Raw genomic sequence first — 17,522 nt, 5'->3', positions numbered from 1 at the left:
TTTACCTTCTGAAATCCAAAAGGAAAACTCATCAGCAGCTTCCTGACGGAGCATGTCTGTAAAGCGCTCCAGGTTCTTCCAATTAAGGATATTAAATCCTGCAAAAACTGTATCAGTGCTTACTTGCCAGAGTTGTAAGGAAGCATTAGTGTAGGACTTTTTACACTGTGCCTCCCAGGCTTTTGCTTTCATATCAAGAACTTAAGATGGAGAAGGACCTTTTTCCTTGGTGCCTAGAGCAGCGGAAACTACCGCAGATTGTGCAGGAAGGTTTCCCATAAGTATGGAAGGCTCTTCCTTAGGCACCTTATACTTAGTGTCTAAAGCTTTGGAGATGTGCGGATCGGAATGAAATTTTCCCCAATGTACCAATGCTTGCTCTAGAACAGATAACTTCATGGGAAGTGGATTTTTAGACTACTGAGATGGTAGTTTACCAAAAACACCAGCTGTTTCAGGCTTATCCTTAGGAATGACTTCCAGTGCCTGCATGGCTTTTGTCACAATCTCATGAAACACCTTAGATGGTGATGGAGCAGTGCCATCTGCACCTGTGTCCGAATCTCAGGAAAAAATGTGTTTCTTGGACGAAGGCGCTGAATCCTCGTTGACAACTGACACAGCGATTGGCTCAGGAATAGGATTGGTGGGCCCTGATCCCTGAGGAGTATAATAGGCGACCCTGGTAGACCGATGGTTTGGATTGTAGATGTTGAAAACCACAAGTCTAGTCCCTTGGATATTAGTTAAAACCAGCTGTGGTCCAGATTGTGCTGGAAACTGAGTTGGTTGAGCCAAATTGTCCTCAGACTGAGGAGAAAGTTATGGCAAAATTTGAGGTGAATTCACTTTCACAGGAGTGCTGAATAATTGTTCCAGAGGAACTGTAAAAATATGGAAGCATCAATGTCTTCCGAGTCAGAAACTAGAATAATAGGTTATGATATGATAGGTTATTTTATAACGTGCTTAATACCCAGAGGTTACTAAGCGCGGACCCGGGGATCGAACCTGTGTTGCTCCATGTCGTTTTGCTTCCAAGGCGAGCACGTTGCCGCTGAGCTATCCTCCCGAGCCTTGAATTATCTTTTTGACTCTCCGGTACCGAATCAGAGATAAATGCAACAGGTGATTCTTTCCGCTTGTGCTTCCTTGGAGAAGTCGGTACAGGACTGGATCTCGATTGAGAATGTTTATGCCTCTTGTGAGAGGACTTATGTGACTTCTTTGGTACCGAGGAGCTTGAGGACTCAACTGCAGATACCGAGGATAAGATGTTGTCCTTCGGTACTGTAGTACCGGAAGCTTTACATACAGTAACCGACTGCTGTAGCAGATACAAGGGAATCGGAAGGGGAGGCGTGCGCTCTTTGAAGGGACCCTTGCCTGTTCAGTTTACCGGGGTATTAGAGGGTTTCCCCAGTACCGTAATAATTTTGTCTGGTGTAAATAATTCTTCCGGTACCGGGTGGATCTTTTCAGACCATTTCTCGCCTGGAGGTACTAACACTTTCCCACCTCAAGGTATTAGTGTTTTCCCACCCAGAGGTACTCTCAGGTGAACATGCCTCGGCTTTCACCCTGAACGGCCCTGTGAAGACCCCAAAACTGAGAAGGCAGTCTTCCCTTGGGTACCGAAGGGCGGTGCCGAAACATGTAGCTCACCTGAAGGAACGCCCCCCTCTTACCGATGTCGGCCTCGCTCCTGTTCTGTACGAAGTCTTCAGACGTCTTCGGTACTGATCCCAGCTGTGACATGGTACTCACCGGGTGATGAATACCCAAACACCGGACACAGGCATGATGGGGATCGGTTGCCGAAAATTGCTTCCAAGGAACGGATGCACTGCTTGAATCCTGTCATATACGGCATACGTAGAGGGAGGCACCACAAATTCAAATAAAAAGAAATGGCCAATCGCTACGAAAATAGGGACGGACAGCAAAAAGTAATGTCCCAAAAAAGGAGGGACTTGTAGCGCAGAAAAGTTCTGACCCGCCCAGTGGAACTGGTGTGGAACGTTGGTGATGTAGAGGTAAGTTGTGGGCACTACGCCTTCAATTTTCTTAAAGTGACAGCTATCTTTTGCAGCCATTTTTTCCGGACCGCCTGCGGATGCAGACATTCCCAACCAGTTGGGAAGGAGGGAGAGGCAGGACGAAAGAGAACCTGCTCCATTAACTACACAACCAATTGTTGGAAATAACAACCCTTTGTTCCAGGAAATGACAGTTGTGCTATTCCTAAAGTGGGAGCCATATCATCTACATCAGTGAACAGTTTGATGGCTACTTTTGCAAAACTCTTGAAAAAAATAAAATCAAATGACACTTTGCCTGTAGCATTTCCGATATTCCAAAAAAAGAAGAAGCATAAGCTGGCTAAGAACTTGGCAAAACAAAATTTACCAAAACGAAAGTCTAAAAAACATGTCTTCAGGGACAAAAAGGAAATCTGACAGTTCTAGAGTGTTTCTAAGAAACCTAACAATCCCTTTATCTCCATGAAAATTGCCTAGAAATGAACTAACGGTTTTGCAAATCGATTGAAATCCTACTGAGGAAGTGCATGAGAAGAGTGTAACCATGAGTTGTCCTCAGGTTCTATTATCCAGTTGTACCCCTGCTGAAGAGGATGACTGCACTGACATTTCTTTTTGTACCAGGCACAATGAGGTTCTGCGGGAAGGCACTTTGGAAGAGGGGTCTTAAAATCTGTCAAATCAAGCCCAAGATGTATCAGCCTCTCTGGTTAGGCATAGGGATGCCCAGAAGGATTCCAATCGGCTGTGGCATACATCTAACAGTGTTAACGCTGACAGTGTCAAGCCATTGAGTGGTGTGAATGACCATCTTGAATTTTTAACCTTGGAGGAGAGACAGTAAATGCTAAATTCTAAAAAGAGCACCCATTTGGATTACCACCTCCCGACAGCTCTAGATCAGGGTAGTCATTCAACCACCTTGACTGGGCCTATTATCAAAAGTAAACAGATTTAATTTCTAAGGTTTGAGAAGTATGATAAGAAAATTAACCAAAGTAAAAAGTGTAGTGAGCCCCATGAGTCTATAATATTAAGACTGGAATGCCTATTGCCCACTAATGATTGTCTGATCTTAAACCAGACTAACGTACTGAGATTATTCCAACAAATTCGTCTGCTGCAGTCTATACATAAAGATGACATAAAAATAGTTGAATTTGTAGATGAATCTACAACGGACATAGTGGATTTACATCTTTTAGCCATCGGGTGTGATCTTCTTTGTTACAAATGGCTTATTTACTTTCTCCCTTAGGATTTGAGCTGAATGAAATAGTTAAAAAAAAGCTTGTCAAAAATGTCCCATTCCAGTCAAGCTCTGATAATGAAAGATTTGAAAGTATTTACCGATGGGATGGTGGTCTCTTGTCTTTGAAAGAGGGGCTGAGGGAACCCTGCCACCAGTTGGAAACCGAAGTGGAGTGGTCGCCTATGAGATTACCAAAAGGTCCTTTGAAGGTGACCTTTGATTGTGCTGATATTGGTAAGCGTGTCATTAAGAAGAATAGTGACTCACAGCATCGAACATGGTCTGTGGCCCATGGCTTCAGGGGGGCGGAGTCCATGAATCCCTCTGATAATTAACAACAAGAGCGATCCTGGGTGTTTGGCTTCCCAAACCTTTCTGGGGATAGAGACATTATCTGGAACAACAAACATTATTTGTTTACAGGAAACTTGGCTCATACAGGCACCAACGTTTGATGGCTATCGCTCCTACATTAACCAGGCTTCTTGTGGTCCTAAGCGTGCCCTTCAGTGGGCCTGTTGATCCTGGTGAAAAGTGGAATTGGTTTAATTGTAGTAGGTATGGTTTGTCCTAATCCTTTCATCCAAACTATTTGTGTGAAAATGAAAGATAGCTAACCAATGGAAATGGGGGGTTACTATAAATATCTATTAAAACCCAATAGGGATAGTGACTGATGCTTTTCTACATGTAATTACTAATGTTATTGACAAATTGAATAGTATGTATAACGTGCCCTTTATCTTTGTAGGAGGTGACTTGAACTGCCCGTGTATGATTGATAATGGTGATATCATTAAAGAAGTGGATGGGTTCCGGAGAAACAGACGGGCTAGAGTTGTAGCCTTTAATAGTGTAGATTGGCAGAAATTGAGGCATAGGAGTGCCCGATTGAGTTGCTTGAAGCGATCAAAATCCTTATACAGATTGACTAATGTGCAAATCGACTTAGTGTGCAGAAGCTTCTGACTAGATCTATTTATACGCAGCAGGGACTGAAGCAAGGTTGCCACCTTGCCCCCACTTTATTTAATTTATTCATGTCTGATTTATGTGAAACATTGGATTTAGTCAAATCCTTCCCGCCAAAGATGGGTGAGCAAAAACCTGCCTGGATCATCTTTGATGACGATCTCGTACTAATTGATCAAACTCAGATAGGCTTGCAAAGGAGTTTGGAGGGTCTATCGGAATTCACTATTAATAACGGGTTGGAGATTAACCCATCAAAAACAAAGATCCTAGTGTTTGGTCCGAGGAGGAAAATAGGGAGATCAGATTTCAAATGGTATTTGGAAAGAGAACCCACAAGTCCAGGTACCTGTAATGCAAATTCTCGATTGTGCCGATCTTCACTTTTTATAAGTCAAAGGTTCTCCCTATTTTGACATATGGGGAAGAGGGATTTTTATTTACCACAGCGAAAGCCTGGTCGGTTTTTGAGGCTAGTTTCTGGAGGAAGATATTGAGCGCGACCACTGTGATTAGATATGAATTGGCTCTGATCCTTATGTACGCAAGAACTGTGTGGAAGGCGCTAGCTTACTTTCGAAAGTGTATGTCTCTGTCTCAGCCTCCATTTTTAATTTTTAGTACGGAAATGGACAAGTATGGTCATGACCTTTTGGGCCAATGAATCTTCCATTGACAGGGGATCTTGGAATCCTTGGGAGTGGATCAGGAATTGTTGGCCGACCATGGGAAGGTCAAAAGGAAACTTTGGCAACAAGACTGGATCCGCACCCTAGAGGATAAAAATCACCATCCCTTGCAGTCTTCGTTAATTAATGAATGTAACGTGTATGACTGCTTCCCTAGGTACCTGAGATTTTTTCCTTGTCCTGTACTTGTTATCGAGATCAGTATATGAGATTTGTTTCAATTGACACCCGACTAAAGAAATTTTGCTGCTGTATAAAAAACACACCGGTCTAAGCTGTAGATTTTGTAAAGTCGAAGCTAAGACTGAGACGCTAAAACATGTTACACTGTTTTGTCCAGGCCTGACTGAAGTTAGAACTAGATATATGGGCAATTGGATCATGGACAGACAGTGTCAAGAGGCAGAAACATTTGGGAATCTTTTGGTAATGGCTGAAAATTATCCAGCAATTTTCTGTTTGATAATGTTTTTAATCTTTAATTGCTTTGACTATGGATTAGTGAGTTTTATGATTTAGGATGTTTGAATTTTTAAATCTGTTGAGAACGCTTGATGTTTGAGATGCTTACAGCAATCAGAGTTGCATTTTGTAATGTACTATGTGGTTTATTGGTAAAAGGATGATGATGATAAAGGTTTGTAATAAACGGTATAATTAAATAAAAATGTTTTTTTTAAAACCCTTTATCCCGCCAAAGGTCTTCCGGACCGTAGAGCAGGCCCTTGTGGTCTCGCACATCGATGGGGGAAATGCCCTTCCCACAGGGCCCCCAGCTGCTTACTTGGCTGCCCTAAAAGCAGTCCACCACGCTGCAGCATGTCTTATTACAGGAGAACAGAAATTTAATGGAATGACCCCCATCCTACATGAACTACAATGGCTTCCACTCCAAGTCAGGATACGGTTCAAGACTGTATGCATTATCTACAAAGCAGTCACGAGTAGCACACCAGCATAGCAGGAAATCGACCAACCGGCTTGAATCACAACTCGTCTACAAAGAGGACCCGCAAACAATCCTTCTCTTGTTATGCACCCACCCTCTGATACTCGATCCTGGTGTTGGCTCGGAATCCCCCCACAATTTTACAATTTCGCAAATCTCTCAAAACAGGGCTTTATCAACGACACCTGACGAAGGACTAATTCCAAAGGACGCACATACCGAAGCACAGACCTCACATTACTGCACTACTGTTAAAAGATGCCAGCCCAAATCCGGCTACCCACACTCTGTACAGCACTCCACTGCTCTCGTACTAGGTCCACGCATTAAACAATAAAATGAAAATAAAATCCAACAGGACGTAAATTCAAGCAGGTCATGGACCATGCCCGTTGCTGTGAATAGCCTGCAACCAAGACACCAACCCCAGAATCCTGAGGTGGTTCCTAGCCCTACAACCTGATACTTTGTCCACATACTATCAAGCTGGAAATAAACAAGCAAATGTCTATTTCCCTTCTAGATATCACCAGGTAGTTGGAGATCTGAAGGAGAAAAATGACTTGGAAGAAGCAGCAAAGGTATGTGACAGTGTCAGAGGCTTGACTCCATCAATGGGGGAACAGTGCCCCCCCATCCCCCGTTTGGGGAAAAGGCCTACCACGGTTTTCACCAGAGCCTGTCCTGCTCCAGAAGTAGGATGGGGGACTTGGCCGGGTCCCAGTCTTTGCCCCCCCCCCCTGCACTTGTTGAATGAATTACGTGTGTTTACATAGGTAGAGTTACCCCCTGCTCCCATTGGTGGCTGGGGTAAGATACATATACATACAAATATAGGTTCCACCATGGGGAAGAACTTGATTTGCACTTGTTTATGAATTAAAGTTTACAATTATGGGTACCCACAACAGATATCTCTTGGGGCATTTCTGGCATAGTGATCTAAAATGAACAGATACTGTGAAAAATTACTGGTTGGAATTTTCCATTATGGATTATAATCACATAAAATGTATATAGAAAAAGAGAAACAATTTGGCTAAAATATGAAAAACAAAGAACAAAGTACACCAACAGATCAAGCATCTACAATTATGTAGATATCCCACTTCACTGGGAAAGAGCACCTGTAGATTGGCCCTTAAGGTTAGGTGAGGCACCAGACCAATAGAGGGGAGGGATAGAAACAGGATGGAAAGAGCATAAAAAGCTGGCTGAAGAAAAGCAGAATGAGGTCAAGAGGAGAAGAGGTGGAATGATTGATGAGGTGGGATAGGGATGGTGGAGTACAGCGAAGAGGAGATTGTGGTAGATATTGTTATAGGTGAGGTGTTGAGTAGTGAGAGAGAGCAATGTCGGATAGTCAGAGTGAGGCTGTGAGCAAGTGTTTGGTGGGTTGAATAAGAGGGACAAGGTGTAGAGTGTGGTAGGTGAGAGAGAGAGGAGATGGAAAAGGGGGAAGAGTGAAAGGACCACGGAGAGGAGGGAGGCCGAAGGAAAGTGGGGAGAGGAGAGTGGGAAGAAGGGAGCGGGTGAGAAAAGAAGGGCCAGGGAGCGAGGAGACAGGAGTGTAGAGAAGGAAGGATAGAGAAGAGTGCATGAACATCTATGGGGCAAACAAGGAGAGAAGTTGGAGACAGGAAAAGAAGGAGCAAAAAGAGGGAGGGAGAAGAGCAAAAGTAAAGCAGAGTGGAGAATAGGAACAGGAATATCAGGGAAAGAATGTAAAGAGAGTGAAAGGAGCCAAATACCTGTTAAAGCACAATAGTGAAAAAACGGCAATCCATAACCTGGCCTGTGGAATGTTAGGTTATTTGCACCAAGGGAAGGGTGTTTAGCCAATCAGGTGGCTGGAACAGTGAACAAAAATACACATTGTCTGCCTGCTGCTTCCAATCCCCCTCCGACCCTCTCCCCCTCCGAGGACGTTCCCTGGATACCAAATCTGCCTCGGCAGCACAGGGGCGATGAGTATCATCCTGCACGGACACTGTCTGAGTGTGTTGTACAGAAACACACCCTCCCAGGGGAAGGAGAAAGTATCCCCCAAGCTCCTCGGTTTGTGGAATCTGCTGGCAAACTTCTGTCATTTGGAGTTTGCCGCTGTGGCAAAAAGCTTGATCAGGGGTCTGCCCCATTTGACGAACAGATCGTCCACATGATGCTGTGGCAGCGTGCAGTTTCCTGCTCTCAGGGAGACTGCAATGGTGTTCTTGATGCCTGCTAGGTGGAGCGGGACAATGAACATCCCCTGTCCGATGGTCTAGTGTTACAAATCCATGAGCTTCCTTGGAAAGCGCTGAAGATAAGAGTGCCCCCTTGCTTCCTGATGTAGAACATACTGGTGTCTGTCAGATCGTTAGTCAGGGCTATGCAGCCCACCCACATCGTTGTGTGGGCAGACCGCCGTTGTGGTCTTAGTTCCCGGCAAGGGAAGTGACGTTGGGCTAGGGAGGGGGTGGGAAATGGGAAAGGCAGTTGTTCCTGTTGTAAGGGATTAAAGAGGTCGCACTGTTCCCCGGCTCCCGTGTGACTTATTACGCGGTTCGGGGACCCGCGTAAAACCCCACATTTGGCGACGAGGGGTACGCTGTACCCACTCGCAACCCCGGGGACCCGCAGGCGAGCGGGTGCTGCGCATCGGCGCAACGCCGCCACTCAGGCCAGGAGCACCGCGGAGGTCCGCGGTCGAGCGGCGTGGCGCGTCGGCGCACCTCCCGTAAACAAGAACCTGCCGGAGAGGCCGCAGACACGAGCGGCCGCAGCGGTCGAAGCCGCGGGGGAGCGGCTGCATTTGCGCCTGCAAAGGCGAACGCGGGCCCGCAGGCAAACGGCCAGGGTCCCGCCCCCCTTCCCCCCCACATCAACCCGCGATCGGCGGGCGGCCCGGAGTCGGCCCCAAGGCCCAAGACATAAGGCCAAATACAAGCACCTGTCCAGGGAGGACCCGAGACGGCCAGTAGGTCCAGGAAACAAGGCCAAGCACACGCACCAGCCCGTGAGGGGCACAAGGACAAGCCATAGCCAGTGAAGAGGCTGCTCACCGCCTACACGTGCCGCGGGCTGCCACATTGCACAACACAAAGCGGCACAGAGGTACCTGGTGTCCACCACCGTCGCACCGGACATGTCGGCCCCAGCGAGCCCCGTAGCCTCCTCATCGGACGGATCTGGAGCCGCGAATGATGGCAATCAACAGGCACCAACGTCAGGTACCGCCGCTCATAATTTACCACTACCGGGCCCCTTTGATGTGAGAGACACATCCAACCTAGGACCCAGATGGGTCATATGGCTCAGGGATTTCAAATTCTACACAGGGGCAATAGGTCTGACAGACAATGCGATGCTAAAAAACACCCTCTTCATGACAGTAGGCCCCGCTGTCAGGGACATCGCAGGTGAACTGATGAACGTAGACACTGTCACATATGCGGAACTACATGGGAAGCTATCAGAATATTTCACGCCCCATACAAACATTGACTACGAGCGCCACGTCTTTCACACTACGAGACAGGAGAAAGGAGAGTCCCTCGACAACTTCGTGATGCGCCTACGCATCAAGCTAAAGTACTGTGAGTTCCATAGGTACTCTAATGACGAGGCGCTAAGATCTCAAGTCATAGCAGGCTGCACAGTGTCCGTGAAGATCCTCACCACCTTGCCACTCAGAGATGGTAGGAAAGACTTGAGGGCCCAGAACACCAGGATGTTGATGTGCAGATACTTCTCTTCCGGAAGCCACAGACCTCTAGCGTTTACACATCCAGTGTGCGCCCCCAACCTTCCAGAGAGGTGTTCGTGGTGACCGTCTCCTGGTATGGCGGGGTCTGAAATCCGGTCCCCTGGACAATGTGGCTGTGCACCCTCTACCACTCTATCGCCTGCTGCCGGAACTCCTCGTTGAGAGGGATCTTGTCCGCAAAACTCCCTGACACTTGTATGAAATGTGCATCCAAGAACTCTTGTAGGCGTTGCATCCGCAAACTGCAGAGACGGACAAGGAAGATGCAAGAGGACGACATGCCCAGCAACGACTTGATGGCCCGAACCGTGGTCGTCTTTGCCGACGACAGTCCCTGCACCTTCCCTTGAATGGCTGCTAGCCTCTCCTCCGAGAGCGACACCAGGCAGGCCCCACTGTGTTGAGTCTGGCGCAGAGGAAAAGCGCATTCTACGACTGTGTTAAGCAGGACTTCGGATGGTTTACAGAGAACCCCAGCTCTGTCATTAGCCGGTCTCCTTCGTGTGCTCGTCGGCAAGCTCCCAGAAGCAGGCGCGTATCAACCAATCGTCCAGGTATGTGTATGATATATGATGGGATATGGCAATTCTAACGCGCCTATGCACAAGTGTTTCAAGGCACGCTGAGGCAACGGAGGGGGAACAGAGGGAAGACGGACAACGATCCTACTAGGCCAGGTGTCATTCAGATTGCGCAAGTACATGGAAGGGGGAGGGGGAAGTGCAGTACATGGGATAAAAGAATAAATAAACAGTAAGTAAAGTACGGCCAGCTGGTGGCAAGTGCAAGGGTAAGTGCAGACATCAGGTGTCAAGTGCTGGTAGTGGGACTGTAGGGATACAGAAAAACAGTCCAAGTGCGGGGGTTGCCAGGAAGGCAGTGTAGGTGTGCGACTGGCGGGGGAGGGGACCTGGGCCTGAGTTCAGAGGGTGGCCAGGTAACCAGTGCAGTTTCAGTTTCAGCCAGGAAATCAGCAGGGTAGAGGAGGAGAAAAGGCAGAAGGAAATAGAAAGGTTTTGAGGTGTGCTTCCGGAACTGGAGATGATTCTACTCAAATTTCAGGGAGGCAGGGAGGCTGTTCCAGAGGGAGGCCCCAGCCGAAGAAAGATCTACCACCAACTTGTTGCTTGGAGAAGCGACTGACCCTGAGGGAGTTGGAGGCAGATGAGCAAAGAGCTTGAGAAGGAAGATATTTCCTTCTCCCTGCAGATGCAGGTGGCCCGCCACTGGGGTCAGGCATTTTGTAAACACTATTGGGGAAGACTTTAAGCAGAATGGTAGGGCCTTGAACTTGTAGTGTAGGCCTAATACATCAAACTGTAGGAACTTTCAATGTTTCCTATGGATGGGGATGTGAAGTACGCATCCTCTAGACAACGTCAAGAAATCCCCTGCCAAGAGAAAGCGATGTCTCTGTGTCCGTCTTTATGACTTCAAGGGATTCATTGACCACCTCCCCAAATAGATTTTCCCTGAACGGCATGTCCAGCACCTTTGCATGAAAGTGAAAGTTAGTGGCCATCAACCATCCCTGCCTACAAAGACAAACACTATTTCCCATCTGCTGGGAGCCTGAGTTAGCGATGTCCAGTCCCACCGTAATGGCATGGTTCGATGCCACCTCCCCTTCCTGGAAGTGGGCGAGAGCCTGAGTTTTCTTGTCATCGGGAAGGAATTCCAGGGTGGGGCCCAGCTTGTACGAGAGCTCCCACTTGTATTGGGACAAAGTAGCCAGAGCATTAGCTGCTTTTATCGTGGATGCAGCCGTGGAGATGACTCTCGTCCCCATGGCGTCCATTTTCTCTCCTCGTTGTCCGGAAAGGAACTGATGATGCAGATGCTGAGTTGGCTGAATGTTGTCTTGCAGCGGCTGACACTACCGAGCCTGGCAACGGTTGTGACCGAAACACTTGGGTATGTAGTCTGATACCCTGTATTTCTTCTTCAACCCTGTTTGGTTGGAGCCATGCATGGGTTCTACATGAGGGCCAGGCTTTCCTCCCAAATGTTGTCCAAAAAGGGTACAGCCATGATTGTCTTCCTCTTGGACTCCCATTGCTGATATAGGAAGCCCTCCTTTTTGGTTTCCTCGGGCTGGAACACGTCAGAGGCCTTGGAGATCATCGAGTGGAATCATCCCATCAAGTGGAATGATCCCACTTCATCTGGTGGAGAGCCTCTATGAGGGGCAGCCAGGTGCGGCGATTCCCCATCTGCCGGGACTAAGTCCACATCCTTGTCGGTTTCTGTGGCAGTCTCCGTACCAGTGTCCGTGTGCGTATCCGGGGCAGCTGGTGGAATCGGGTCCCAACGTGGTGGAGGAGGCTGATGTGGCGGCGTCAGTGGCGCTTCCTCTTCTTGTGTGGAGGCTGGTCAGGGGCCTGCGGAACAGAAGGTGCTGGAGGCAACTTCTGCTGGATCTCCATCACTAGGATATGGAGAGTTGATAGGATGTCCATGAACATGTCCCTTGGCTGAAGAGGTAATGATGGAGTGCTAGGCCCTGCACCGTCATCCTCCTCGTGGACTGTATGGACAGATGCTTGGTCGTCGCCCGTGGAGCTGTCAAATGGCTGAACGTAAACCTTGGAGGGCTGTTTTGGGGCCTTCACACCACCACTTTTTCCCCTCCTGATGGCTGTGTAACAGGACCATAACTGGTGACCCCAGCGGTGCCCGCAGCCTTGGCTGCTGCCTTGGTGGCCATGTTGCACCTGGGAGGCAGGGACACACTCTGCACTGTAGGGACCACCCTCGCCAGGTCGGTCACACTCGCTGTAGCGGTCGACCCAGAGGATGTCAACGAAGCAGTCGACGGCGACTTCGGTTGCACCCGATGAGCCAGTGAGTCGTCGTCCTCTTCCTCCGGCCTTTGTTTCTCTGATTTCTCCCGTAACTTGGCCAGGGTGGAGGACTTCCTATTTGAGGAGGAACCCAATTGCAGGCTAGCTAAGGAGGTGGACGGTGATCACGGACTATCCGTCCTGGGACCCCGTCAGCGGTGAACCCGGCAGAATCGGTCTTGCGATTCTTGGCCTTGTCTTTGACTCCCACGAATGGGGCGTCCTCTAAGGACTTCGACCTCCTCCCAAAGGGATACCACTCTTCGGACCGACCAGTCCTGGGTGAGGCATGACCTTGCCCAGAGCACGGGTCAGAGGCCTTGCTCAACCAGTGCCATGCCACCAGCCTGCTATACCTGTCTTTTTTTGTCTTCTCCGAGAAGCCCAGGCATATCTCGCATCCATCCTCGTTGTGGTCCGGGCGCAGGCAGTATAGACACTTTAGATGATTGTCCACCACAAAGACGTTCCTTATCCCGCATTGGGTACAGGGCCTGAAAAGTGTCCTTTTTCACCTCCTCTGCACAAAGTGGGCCCAAGATGGCCTTCTGGAAACTTCGACAAACAATCGCCCTTGAGGGGCGTGCAACTTCAGTGACAACGGATCCCTGTTGCCGGCCAATGAAGATAGGAGCACACAGACTCTGATGGAACAAAAATAGAACTTTTCCATGAAAAACTTAGAAAAAAGTACAAAATAGCTTGGAGAGTAACTCGAGGACTCCCAACACTGAAGCGTGCGGTAAAAGTCTGAAGATGGTCTGCTAGAGGTGGGGCTTAGGGAGAGGACTGTAATTGGATGGGGGCAGTATGACCCAGAGCACAGTGATTGGTTTAGAGGAGAAATACAGTTTTGAAGAGAAAGTGAAAGTGTTTTTTTCTTTTACCGAGGATTCCTAGCCTGACGACAGGGAATATTCATGAGCATGTGAATCCATGCCAGACACAATGCTGGAGAAATAAAATAAACCCATCTGTGTGGAAAGAAGAGCATACCATAAAAGACAGTAATTCAGTAATTAACATCTTTGAAGATAAACCATTTGATCGTACAAGGGCGCTATTGGTGATGCTTGATACTACTTTAAACAAGCATACCACAAAGCGAGGTGATTGAAGTAGCCAGAGACTTTCTCTCCTCGAACGCACACATACAATCTAGTGTTAATTAGTTCATTATAGAACCACTGGCATTGAGCTTGGAGAAAACCTATTTCGAGTTTAATGGGAAGTATTACATTCATATGAGTGGCACGGCTATGGGTGCATCTTTTGCCCCAAGCTTGGCCACTCTGTATATGGCAAAATTCAAGGAAACCCATATTTTCTCGGATAACAATGTACTTGGCGGCCGCATTACCTAATGGCGACGATACATTGATAATATTATTATGATTTGGGAAGGATATGAAAGTTCCCTTAGAATGTTTTGCACATGGCTAAATTCTTGCAATTAAAATATTCAATTCACTAGTGAGTATTCTACAGAAAAAATAAATTTCCTCGAGTTTGAAATCCAAATGGAAGAGGGTCGACTCATTTCTGAACTATTACAAAAATCTACGGATCGCAATACTATACTTCATTTCTAGAGCTCACATCCACATCATACCACAGCTGGTTTACCCTATGGGCAATACCTGCGGATCATAAAGAATTGCACAAAGCCAGAAGACTTTAAACACCAGGCCACACAGTTGGATGGCAGATTAAGCAAAAGTGTTCAAGAAATTATATATCAGGATATTCAAGACGTTGGCTTCCCTTCCCCACGTTTTCAGCATGGGACAAGGTGGCACACTCAAGCTTAGCACACTTTCTGGCTTCTCTAGCACGAGGATGCAGTTCAAGAATTACACATCAGGGCCTTTTGTGCCAAAGTCTCTTTGTCAATCACATTCTCTTATTTCAGAAGGCCTGATGCAACACGACAAAACAACACAGTTCCTTTCTCCTTAGGATTTTCACTTACACAACTTCTCTGGTGGTTTACGGTTCACCCCGGGCCCCCTTCTGCTGGGCTCAGACCAGATTCATGTATTTTTTCAAACGTTCTCTATTTCATAAAAAGACTTTCGACTGTGTGCCGGATTTTGCTTGACCCGTTGCAGGACCACTTTGATTCACATGTATTAGTTAACTTTCAAATGATCTCACTCCCCCGGGCTTCGATCAAATGTATCTACTGTTATTACTTCTTATCTGGATACTGTAAGGGACTCATGGTGGCAACAGTAAAGATGGACACAAGTGATCGCAGTTGAAGGGAGTTTATTGAACTTTATAATGGGTGAGATAAACGCCTAATCTAAACCTAAATCTAAGATGGGAGCAAGCTACGACCATCAAATAATAATAAGGCAGTCCTAGTGGTGTTTTGTCAAATAAAAAGGGGCCTATACTAAAAAAAAGTGTGGGATAATGTTCGCCAGAAAAGAAGAAAGTGTTCACAAAATGTCAGGATGGTATGGCTGGGTCTCCCTTCCCCACGTTTGATGCACAGGAAAAGGCGGAACTCTCGAGCACAGCACACTCCTGGGCCTCGACAGTACAAGGTTCACAGTTCAGTTCAACGACATCAAAACACCTTCGGAGGCTAAGTCTCCTTTCTGCAAAAGTCGCTTGCCTTACAAGGTTTGCTGATTAGAAGTAACAAACAAAAGTGAACGCAGGAGGCCCCCGTGTACCATTGGCAGCTGTTGCTTCGAAAGACAGCTCCAACTCCCGGTCTTACGTTTTCCCTTCTGGATGCATCGTGGGTCTGAGTTGAAAAGGGCAAGTCCCCATTCGTCCTTCCAGGTCTCACCGCTTTTCTTCTCCCTATGTACTGCCGGATCCAATAGCGATGGCCGTGTCCTGCTCATCTGGACGACAGATCTCCAGGAACTAGTGGGTGAGACACCTTCAGGTTTCTCACTATACCTTACAGATACCTTCGATTGAGCACCTACGCTGTGCCACCAACGCTGTCAAAGGTATTGTAGCTTGTTTTAAAGTTCAATCACTCATCAGCAGTTTAACTTTACTTGCGTCTCTTATCACACGCATTTTAACAATGTCCGTTCCAGCGCTCGTCATAAAATGTTGCTGCTTGCAACCTTGGCTTCAACAGACCGATCTTTTATCGATCACCCCAACTCACTGGCTGTGCTGCTTACACTGAAACGGATTGTTCTTGGAGCCAAGGACCGAACCACGGTGGCTGGTGATTATCCTCGTCTTGTTTATTGACGCGGGAGGGCACTGCGTATTTTTGACACACAATGTAGGATTCTTCAGCCTGGTTTCCTGGTCTCTCGAGATTTCAGGAAATTAATGGTTCCTTCTCGAAAAGGTCAAGGGAATTGCCCTCCTTGCGATCCCCTTCGGTTTTGCCACCTTTCCCCTCTTGCTCAGCTGCTGTCTCTGAACTGATGTTTCCTTGTGAGCTTTCCATCACTCAGTGTGCTCTCGTGGTCTGCCTTTTATCCGTTTGGTGAAGTGTAATGGAAGTCAGGTGTGAGTCATAGTTGATAATTGCCTGACCTCGCCTGACCATAGTATTGGGACATGTCAGATACCCGGCTCGAGTGTTAGTCTATTTTCCCTTAGAGCCGGCTGTCAGAGAGAAAGTGTTTGTGTTGTAAAAGAGGGCGCAGGGAGGGGTAGAGTTCCTAAATATCCTCCCAGGTAGGATGGGGTAAAGGTGTTAAAGGGAAGGGGATAACGTGTCTCACCATCCAGTGTCCCACTCCCTGAAGACCCCTCACCCAGTTGATCCTCCCGCACTGGTCCACCCCCAGGAACTGGATCCAAAAGTGATGGCCGTGTCCTGGCCACCTGGATGACAGATCCCCGGGGACTAGTGGGTGAGACACCTTCTGGTTTCTCACATGGGGGACCCCCAAATAGCACAAAAAAAAAGAGAAACATTTTTAATGCAGTTTTTGTTTAGTTAAAAATGGCTTCTCTGAAATTGTTTTGGCTATAATCACAAAGAACCAGTGATTCCACCCTCCTGCCGTGTTTCCAGGTGGGACAGGCGGTTTGCAGTGTATGGCCCTAGATCGTGCAACACCCTGTCTTGGGATATACGGAGCATGACGGAGCTAACACAATTTAGGAAATCCCTAAAAGCATACTTGTTCAAATCTATTTGAGACGGTGGTTATCCTAGAGCATAGTTGGATAGCTTTGGTTAGGGGTTGAATCTTTTCCTATGTCAGGTGCACCCAGATACAGTTGATTCTACCAGGCTGCACGATATAAATACTTCAAAAATTTAAATTCAAAATGTCAATTTTTATGTTCTGGTCAAAAAAGCTTTGTTTTTCCTTTTTAAAAAGGGGAGTAATCTGCCTGTAGTCGATGCAGGGAACTGCCTGGGTTGTCAGTGAGCAAATAGCAAGCGCCGAGGGGCGAAGGAGAACTGTGTCTGCTGTGTGTGGGCCAGCAAATAAATGTAGGGGTAGCTCAGAGGGACAGAGTCTAGGCCGGCCCTTCTCTGCCAGGTGGAGCACAGCGAGGTTTGAGATCAGCTTCTTGGTGCAGTGCCATGGGTCTGCCTCACCTCCGCCATGAGAGACCCAGGTTTAAGATACAGAGCAGTATGGAGATTTTGGAGTACTTGGGCCATGTCTGTGAAATGTGGCCTTGAAAATTTGAGGAGTGGTGATGGAAGCGGTGCACTCAGAGGCACTACCGGGATGGTAGGGGACAGCTCGCTGAGTGGAAGTACTGCCGGCAGCGTACACCGGCGGACTGACATGGCACCCTAACACAGATTAATTTCCCGATTATATAGAAATGGTGCCATACTGGCTCGTATAGCCCAGAAATTGACCAATGATGAGATGCCATGTCACTCCCCTAGACCACAATCATTGTTCAAACATAGTTACAGTCTGGGCTCCCTCCAATATGCTGACAACAGGATTTATGAAAGCAGGAAGTAAAGCAGGGGACATTTGGTGATGGTGCTAGTCTTTGACATGCCTCCTAAATGCCGCTCTATCACATTGACAAGGGGGAAATGCTCAGGCACAAAA

General features: G+C 47.5%; 1 protein-coding gene across 1 annotated transcript in view; it reads right to left on the bottom strand.

The window, feature by feature from the left end:
• Positions 1–17,522, bottom strand: part of HYDIN (HYDIN axonemal central pair apparatus protein) — a 3,273,799-nt gene that overhangs the window by 1,141,207 nt on the left and 2,115,070 nt on the right. The window lies entirely within an intron of this gene.

The sequence above is a fragment of the Ambystoma mexicanum genome, chromosome 1p (assembly GCF_040938575.1).
Source record: "Ambystoma mexicanum isolate Mex_15411 chromosome 1p, UKY_AmexF1_1, whole genome shotgun sequence".
In the NCBI taxonomy this organism is placed as follows: domain Eukaryota; kingdom Metazoa; phylum Chordata; class Amphibia; order Caudata; family Ambystomatidae; genus Ambystoma; species Ambystoma mexicanum.
Note: the sequence above shows the minus strand (reverse complement) of the source record. Positions and strands in the feature narration are given on the sequence as shown.